The following is a 9,356-nucleotide window of genomic DNA, read 5'->3' on the forward strand; positions in this document are numbered from 1 at the left end:
AAAAGAAAGTGTTGCTCCCCCCGTCTATTGTTATGAAATGGTTCGGTCCTGCCCCCTACACCTGGCGCAATTAACAGTTGTTGTTAGCATAAGGAGGTGAAGAGAGTCGGGGGAGCTGAGCCTCAAGTAAAAGCTTCCAGAAGAAAAGTCCGGATACCAGAGACAAAAAGAAACACGAGACAGAACAGAAAGGGCAACAGCAGTCGCCCAATTCTTCACACAGAAAGGTGGGTCACCGTGATTGGCAGAAATTAACCAGTTTAGTCCACGGTGAAATAGGCTAAGTTTGCTGCCCTAGCATTAGCTAATGTCATCACAGAAAACTCTGCGTGTTTACATTTTGCGTCACTGTCAGTGAATCAATATAATCAAGCTTTTATCAAGTTATCAACACTAAATTATCTGTCCTTGTTTCTGCCCGATATCAGGCCAAAGTACAGATGCAGCTTCATCTTCAGCAGCCCCGTCTCCCCCCATAACCCTCCACCAATGGACCAGTCCAAATGACGGAGGAGGTGAGCAGCACGCTGACGAATGACGTCACTTTGTAGTTACTGAAATTTTGGTTATGATGTTATTTCTGGTGGTGAATGAAGTACTCAAATGTTTTTGAGTACTTCAGTAAAAGTTTCTAATACTGCTTTACAAAAAAAGTCCTGGATTCAAAATGTAACTTAAGTAATAGTTCATAACAGCAAAATGTACTTGAAGTATCAGCAGGGAAATTAGGTTACTCATTATGAAGAAGGTCTTTTTTTAAAGAATCATATTAATTTAAACATAATAATTTTTCTATGATCATAACATGATTTTCATAGATTATCATGGGATATTATATTATTTTGTTTGCATGTAAGATTATTTTAATGTTGTAACTTGTCAATGTGGAGCCATTTATATATTTATCAGACTCAGAGTCATCACACTGGGCCCATATATGTACCGATTAGTTTGTTTGTGTGTGCATGTGTGTGTATGTGTGTGTGTATATATATATATATATATATATATGTGTGTGTGTGTTAAATCTTGACCTTGGTTAACCTCAAAGATTAAGCTTTTTGTGATGTATATTATATCCTGATGCAACTGTCTGTCTTAATAGGCAGAGACTAATCTTTCCTTCCTTCCTTTCCCCAATCATGATATTCTTTACATAAAGAAATACCACTAGGTCTTTGCAAATTTCGTACCATTTTTGATACAATTTTACATTTAAAAAAGGCTTACATGTGTAAACATCTGTTGGAGCTTCACCGAGTCGCTTTATTTCACGGTAAAAAACAAACAAACTGTATGATGAGCAGCTCTTTTATCGCACAGATAATGACTTTATTACATTTTAAATCAGGTGATGGGAGAAGTGGAAGAGGAGCGTTGGAGAGAACAGAAAACTGTCTGTGAGTGAACAGAAATGACTGAAACTGGGATCCAGTCATCTTTTCATGGACAATTATTACTCAACATGGATTTTTGCTGCAGAGGATACTGTGAAAGACCGCCATGAAACCAAGGTAAGCAAGATTTTTGTGTGTTTGTCCTTCGCTTTTCACAGACCTTACATAAGCAAAAATGTCCTTAACTCAGTGAAAGAGGTGATTTGTGGCAATTCTCCTTTAAAATGGCAAACAAACATCTCATTTATGATGCTGACATAAATTGTACACAGGAAATGTTACATCCATATTCCTTTTTTTTAAGTAAAATTAAACATTGAAAGAAAAGTGAAAGATAGTTTGGTGTTTAGAACTGAAGCGTTAAGCTCTTTGACAGCAATGCCCAAACTGTACATTAGTGGGCTAAAAGGATATATAACACATGATAGCAATCAATAATAAGATCAATTCCATAAAAAATAAACAACTAGCTATAAATAGCAATAAAAATAGTAAAAAGGATGAAAGGGTTAAATAGCAAACAAATCTGCTGATAGTGAAGAAATACACGTCAACAACAACAGAAAAAAATACCAAAATTTAAAAAAAAAAGGTTGAAAATAAACAATAATTTACTTTTTGGCCCCTTGATAACCTCTAACTATATAACTACAAGGATACCTGCAAGACTTATCACACATGGTACAAACATATGTTACATCGTGAATTCAGTGCGCCGCAGAGTGAGGCATCATTTAAGTGAGTCACAATCAAGACTGGAATTAATCCACAATAATACTGCACTCACTGTAGCCTAACAGATCACAAAATGTTCAACAGTCAACTCCCACATTGAAAGCAAACATAATGGCACTGACTCTGCCTATTAAAGGCAAACAAGGGTGTGTCCTTTATTACATTTATTCATCCGGGAAATGCTTGGCACGCATCATTCTCACATACAGAAATCCCCCTCTCTGTGCCCACACAGCCCTCTGTGACTGCTGGAGTCACCAAACCCACCGGAGTAAACAGTAAACTTTAGAATCAGTAATACTTTATTGCTCCCCGGGGGAAATTGGGATTTGTTAAAGTCGCTCTGATGCCAAGCATAGAGAATTATAGCAAGTAGAAATAAGTGCCAACACAAAGTAAATAAAAATATAAGATATACAGTAATCGTATAACAATAAACGCTAGTATGTAAATATTAAAAAATATAAGTTTGTATAAGGTGCCAAGTATGTCAAGTGTATAAAGATATAAAATGTAAAGAAATACAGTTGTAAACAATAAGCACTCATATGTAAATATTTAAAATGATAAATATATAAAATGTGCTGAGTGTGTAAAGTGTGTAAAATTTAAAACTGTGCCTTATGCTACAATGCAATGTATAAAACTAGTATGTAAATTAAGAATATAAACGTGTGTGATGCTACAGTGTAAAACAGATGCATACATAAGTAAGAATAACAATAAGAATATATAATAATATATAATAATTGCACAGATGATTGCTGTAGTTGATGTTTTACACCAAATATTACAGTTAACACAATGATATAAAGAATTATTGCACTTTAAAAACCCTATAGGACATTTCAAGTATGATAAATAAATGATGGAATTTTAATTACAGATGTGTTGTTGACACTTTGAACGAGGAGTTGTAAAGTTTAATGGTCACAGGCAGGAATGACTTCCTGTGGCGCTCTGTGACGTTATTTCAATATGCTCCTGAGTCTTTAGGAAAAGGAGTCAGTGGTTTTCTAATTTAAGACTCCTTTTTAAGACTGTTTGTTTTAAGCCCTCTGCTGCTGGTGTTTGTGTATGAGTCGATGTTTCAGTCTGTAGTGCAGAAAACATTGTATCTACATAGGGTAAGTTATTAATCTGATTTTGGAAGCATTGTCATGTTATTCTACTTGTTGTCCACAAGAGGGGGCCATCATGTCACAACCCTACAAAGTACGTTCTCAGCTCAGGCTCGCCCTCACTCATTTGGAGAAATCCTACTCTGAGAAGAAAAAAATCACAATCAAAACAAAAAAATCATATAGAATAGCCTTAGATGTTGTTTTTTTTGTTAATTCTTTATCATATCATATTATTTAGATCCCACTTAAGTGGCCTTTTCCTCTTAATCACTTGTAGCAGGGAGAGTATAAGTTGGTGTGTGTCAGGATGTCTGTGTGGAAGACAATAAATGCCACAATAGGTGCATTTTACCTCTGTCTAATGCCTCTCCGTGTAAAAACTAAAAGCCACCGTCGGTCAAAGTGACAAAAATAATAATTAAATAAATAAAGTCCAAATTAACTGTGGAATTATTCCTGCTAACATATTCATATTTCTACAGTGGTCTGTCATATGTACATAAGTATAGTGACTTAAGTAAGTAAAAAAGTTTTTTTCTTTTGTAATGCCCACTCTTTCATCTCAATCTTTTGAAACTGAAGGCCCACTTCTGATTGTCAGAGGACCCCCATCCCAAATACACGATAAAAAGCATGACCTAAAAATGGAGAAAAAAAAATTGATCTATCTCTGTAAATATCTGTTATGCTACTGTCAGCTGTTAATGTTGGGAATATTCTTTAGGCTTCACAACACATCCTGACTACTTTATGTCAAAGTGTCTCTGTAACTTTGATAGTTTTTGCCAGTTTCACCACCTTTACCACACAGCATCACTGCCTGCCATCATGAATTCAAATTTAATGCATTCACGTTCTCTTATCACACACTTTGGAGCTTTACTGGTGCAGAGTGAGAATGGATTTCTGAACATGCCCTCTGGACGCTGGCCCCGGGTCAGAAGTGTCAGGGCTGCTTCTGGCCCTGACTTTGCAAACTGTCCCTCAAATTAAAACTCACTGACCAGGAAGAGACTTGAAATGACTACAAATAGAAACAAAACAACCACAAATAGATGCAGGGGATTGCAAAGAAACACAAAATAACTACAAAAATGTGCAAAACAACCACAAAGAGACACAAACCAAAACGAAACTTAAATGCCCAAAAAGACATAAAGTGACCTCAAAGCGACACAAAATTATCTCAATGAGAAATGATCCCAGAGACCCACACCATCACAAAAGGACACAAAACAACTACAAGACACAAAACATAGACATGAAATTACTAAAAAAGGACAGAAAATCACCTCAAAAAGACAAAAAAATTACTAAAAAAAGAAACAAAACTACCACAAAGAGACACAATACTAAAGTCTGTGTCTTGTTTCTATGTAGGGGAGGTAGTGTGGCCCTTAGCATATCTGTACCCAGGGGCCCTGATTATTAGACAATGGGCCAATGAGTTCAGCTTCTCGCTCACATCACCTCTTGGTTTCAAAAACTGATCCATTTGATGTCACTGCATCCAAGGCAACGTTCCCGAGCTAACAGCACAAACACAGGTTTGTCTCTACCTGATGATGTGTTGTGATTGGTGTGGAGATATTCAGACATAACTGGCCACTGAAACATGCATTTTAATTTGATAGTTTTTTATTTGTGTGAAGTCTTAAGCATGTTTAAATAGAAAAATAATTAGCTTTGTCAATTACAAAAAGTGTCATTTTGATTCAAGTGACTCCGACTGCTACTCCGTTTTATTTTACTGTCCTGGCTGTTCACCGCTTGTGTATTCTTTGCCTTGCATCCTCATTATTTCCTTGTTTATTTTTCCTCATTGTTCTTTAAAATTTGAACTGTGTACTGCGTGATTGGCCCAACCCAACATACTGATTTGTTTATTTGTTGTCTGTGGCGTGCTCCTTGCCTCTGTCTGCTGTTGATTTGAGGGTGTTTGTGTGGTCTGTAGACTGTTGAAACTGAATTGCCCTTTGGGAGGAATAAGGTTGTTTGAGTTGAATCAAATTGAATTAATCTAACCCATTTGTAGTACCTCTGTAGTCCAGTAGATGGAGCTCTGAGGTTCACTCACTGATTGAGAGCAGCTATCTAAAACATCTCTACCAATTCATTGTCTGTGAGGCAGCTCCAGACTATACTTGTTTAAACCACAAATTAGAGTTTAGGCTGTTTAGTTTATGGATTTGGAAGAGAGAGTTGCTCTTGTTTACTAATATGTTTTTGACTGCTTTAGACCATGGCAATAACATGCATGAACTTAAAAAATGGGCGTAGCTCCTCTTTAAGTAATGTCTTTTGTGAATTCTGTTCTCAGTTGTCATCATCGTTGAAAAGGTGTTTAAAATAGCATCCAGGAACAGGGTTAATTGTTCCCCTGAAACAATGAAAATTCCAGAAGTCAAAGGCTGCATGCGTTTGCTTCCTCTCTGGTTAGTCCTGTTGTGTTTGCTTTCATTATTTTCTTCAAAGAAAGAGACCAAACCACCACCTTGATGCCTTTTTTGAACTGTTTTTTTTTTTGCATGAAAGAGCTTGGGAATGACGATAGAGTGGCCTCTCGCATCAAAGTTTGCTTATTAGTTCAAGATTTACTTCGTTTTCTCCTCATTGTTGTGTCGTTCTCCGATTTGCCTCACTGAGTGTTTGTACAGCGGGGATGACTATTGTGAGGAAGGATATTTAGTCTGATTCATACCCAGCAGACATCCCCTCCCTGCTGCATGAGGTAGACTTCACAAAAAAGGTTGACAGGCATCCTGTACGTTGACCTGTTTACTCAGTCATGGTGTGCTTACACCACTATTACCAATATTTACAGTTATTCACAAGCTGAGTGAAGCAGTCAGAGGAACTGCCCATCGTTTATGGAGCAAGAAGAGGAAGACTACTTCCCAACTTTCTCTGACCTTTCCAGTGACTGTTGTTGACATGTCTAAATGAGTTAATACTTCTCTCTGGCATCCTGCAAAATCTTGTGGAGAATTTCCTCTGAATTCTGCCCAGTGGCCAGAAGAAAATGTTGACACTAAACTTTTCTGCAAACCAAGGATATGTTACATTTTTACATCTCATGTATATCGTATCAATGTTTCTAAAGTGATGTTGTGTATCAGCTGACTTTGCCATCGAGGAGTACAGAGGATGGTGGACAGCGTGCCACTTCCGGACACCTGCCAAGCTGCAGACCAATTCAGTCTGTTTTTTTTGTTGTGAGTGGTGAAGTCTTTTTGGACACAAAACATGGCTGTTCTTTAGCGGCCCATCGCTTTGATTTCACTGGGGATACAGCCATGAAACGTGGTTGTTTTTACTGAGACATTGTTGCGTTTCCTGGCAGGATACTGCCTTGAAAAGTGGTTCTGTTTCAGAGAGACATTGTTGCGATTTCTGCCATGAAAAGTGGTTCTTTTTTACTGAGAGATTGCTTCATTTTCCACCAGGATGGTGCCACAAAAAAAGCTCTTGTTTTTTTTTTTCCCCAAAACATCTCTGTGTTTCCTGCTGGCACAGTGCAACAAAAAGCAGTTCTTCTTTTACAGAGACAGTGTTGTGGTTTCAGTGGGAAAAGTGCCACGAAAACAATTTTTAAAAATCATTATGTTGCCTTTTTTGCTTCTAGTTGATAGAACAGACTGTAAGTATGAAAAGGGGAGAGAGAGGGGATAACATGCAGCAAAGGGCCACGAGCCAGGAGCGAACCCATGGCTGCTACAGCAAGGACGCAGCTTTGGTACATGAGGCAGCGGCTCTATCCACTGAGCTACCGGATGCCCCCCCCCAAATTTTTTTTTTACCAAGACATTGCTGTGTTTTCAGCCAGGATAGAACCACCAAAAGCTTTTCCTTTTCACATAGATATCGGTGCAGTTTCATTGGGATAGTGCCACGAAAAAGGGTGTTTTTTTAGCGAGACATTGCTGTGTTTTTAGCTGGGATAGTGCTACGAAAAGTGGTTGATTTTTACAAATACATTTCTGTGTTTTTTGCCGGGAAAGTCATGAAAACAATTGTTTGTTTGTTTTACCAGCCATTATAGTGCCACAAAAAGTGATTCTTTTTTACTGAAATATGGCTGCAGTTTCACCGAGATAGTGCCACAAGAAAGGTTTGTTTCTTACACAGAGACAGAGCTGTGTTTCCAGCCGGTGTAGTGCCATGAAAAGCGGTTGTTCTTTATAGAGAGAAATCACTGCATTTACAGCGAGGATAGTGCCACAAACATTATTCTGCTGGGATGATGCTGTGTAAAGCAATTGTTCTTTATGAGACAGAGAGAGTGCCACAAAAAGCTGATGTTTTTTTATTTTTATTTTTTACAGAGAAATCGTTGTGTTTCCTGCCAGGATTCTTTCATAAGAGCATGTGGTCCATCAAAGTGCCTCAGCACTGGTAGCTGAGTCACAGCAGCTTAACGGTGTCTCCGTCCTCTCTGCAGAACCTGAATTACAGGGCACATCAAATACGCTCATTACTTCAATTTCCTCACACCCGATCAAAATAATAGGATTTTTGCCATCAAAATTACAACATGCCGGGCAGTGTGCAGCGATGTGTGGGGAGGAACAAGGCTGCAGTGTTTCGCAGGGCGTTTCACCGCCAATGAATGGCCCATGTGAGTGTTTGTGTACTGTTGCTGCCCGTGCCTCCGTTTTGCCTTTTGGCTTCACTTACTCTCATCATTTTCCTTTCAGGTTTCGGCAAATTATACTTGGAAAAAAAGGTCACATTAGTTCCCACTGAAGAAGTGACTAATACTGACAAAGTAATAAAATAAAAAATAAAAACATATGAAACATAATAGATGTTCAGATTAATATTTACCTTTGCTTACTTCTGTTTGCCCATATCATGTGTCCATAATAATAATTATGTTTCAGTGTTTTCTGCCTCGTAACTAGTTAAATACCATTCATGTGGACGGAATTTCATTCCAGTGACGCAAAACAGTGTTTAACCTGTCACCGTTCCTGTTCTTTTGGACGGGTGATTAAATGCTCTCATGAAATCCTCAGGTAATTGTCTTAAAAGGACATTGCACGCCCCGCAGAAACATCTTTAAATTAACGTGAAGGTTGTGTTAGGTTAATCTGGAAAATTCTATCTATGCTTATGTAAAAACAATGCGTTTTATCCTCGATTAAATCCCTCATAAAAACTCACCTTTATGAATGTGCTTTCACAGGGTTTATGGCCTGAACTCATTTTTATCTGTTAGTCACATCTTAAAACCTATTTATATACAAAGAAATTACAAATACAAATTTAATTTTATTGTTTTTAATTTTAATTTGACTTTTTTTACTCTTTCTCTTATGTGGCTCTTTTTGACCATGTAGTTTGGCTATGACTTGAAAATCGAATTTCCTCTTCTTCTTCCTCTTACTATAATTATTATTATTGCGCTTTTTTTTTTTAAATCATTTTTGCAAAGCACTTTTTAACTTTGTTTTGAAAGTGCTATAAAAATAATGTTTGTAATAATAATAGTAATATTAATAATAATTATTATCATTTTGAAACAGCAAACAAAGGATAAAAAATACAAAAATGAAAATAGAAAAAAAAACAACTAAATTTCTCTTGTCAGGCCATGACATCAATGTTGTTTCCATTTTAATCATCTCCAAATGTCAAAAAACGAAATGAAGTTAGCAGGAAGATTGGTGTCACACTGTGAAATTACTTAGAAACGATCAGATGAGTGGGGAGTGGAGATGATCTAAATCGGAAGCATCTCAAACGTCATAGCTGCACAGACAAAAAAAAACAAAAGAGGTTGAAAAAAGCTTGCCCAAAAAAGGTCTGAAGATTTTACTGCAATATGTCCATGTAATTATTTTATACCTTTATACTTAAATTATTCATTATTTGAAACAAACCAATTTTCTGTCTCTTTTTCTCTGTGTGTTTGTGTGTGTGTGTGTGTGTGTGTGTGTGTGTGTGTTTCGTGAGCTGTTGAGGTCAAATGAGGTGACCTAACAGGAACAGTGTAGGCGGGACATGTTAGCGTCTCTTCACTGCCAGACATGTTGTAGTAGTTTGACCTGAGAGCTGATCAGGTTTGTGGCAAACTTGTTTTTGTTCTGCTGTGTGA

At 37.3% G+C, this 9,356-nt stretch overlaps 1 long non-coding RNA gene across 3 annotated transcripts; it reads left to right on the plus strand.

Moving 5' to 3' along the window:
• Window positions 1-52: 52 nt before the first annotated feature.
• On the plus strand, window positions 53-8,630 carry LOC121949284 (uncharacterized). Of its 3 annotated transcripts, XR_015775347.1 has the most exons (5): window positions 53-227; window positions 429-515; window positions 1,352-1,514; window positions 7,582-7,874; window positions 7,954-8,626. It is a non-coding gene; the product is annotated as an uncharacterized LOC121949284 (long non-coding RNA). The 3 variants fall into 3 exon arrangements; XR_015775348.1 differs by lacking the exon at window positions 7,582-7,874 and having other exon boundaries at window positions 7,954-8,630; XR_006106226.2 differs by lacking the exon at window positions 7,954-8,626 and having other exon boundaries at window positions 7,582-7,946.
• The last annotated feature ends 726 nt before the right edge of the window (window positions 8,631-9,356 follow it).

This window comes from Plectropomus leopardus, chromosome 2 (genome assembly GCF_026936395.1).
Source record: "Plectropomus leopardus strain MGB_pleo_1.0 chromosome 2, ASM2693639v1, whole genome shotgun sequence".
In the NCBI taxonomy this organism is placed as follows: Eukaryota; Metazoa; Chordata; class Actinopteri; order Perciformes; family Serranidae; genus Plectropomus; species Plectropomus leopardus.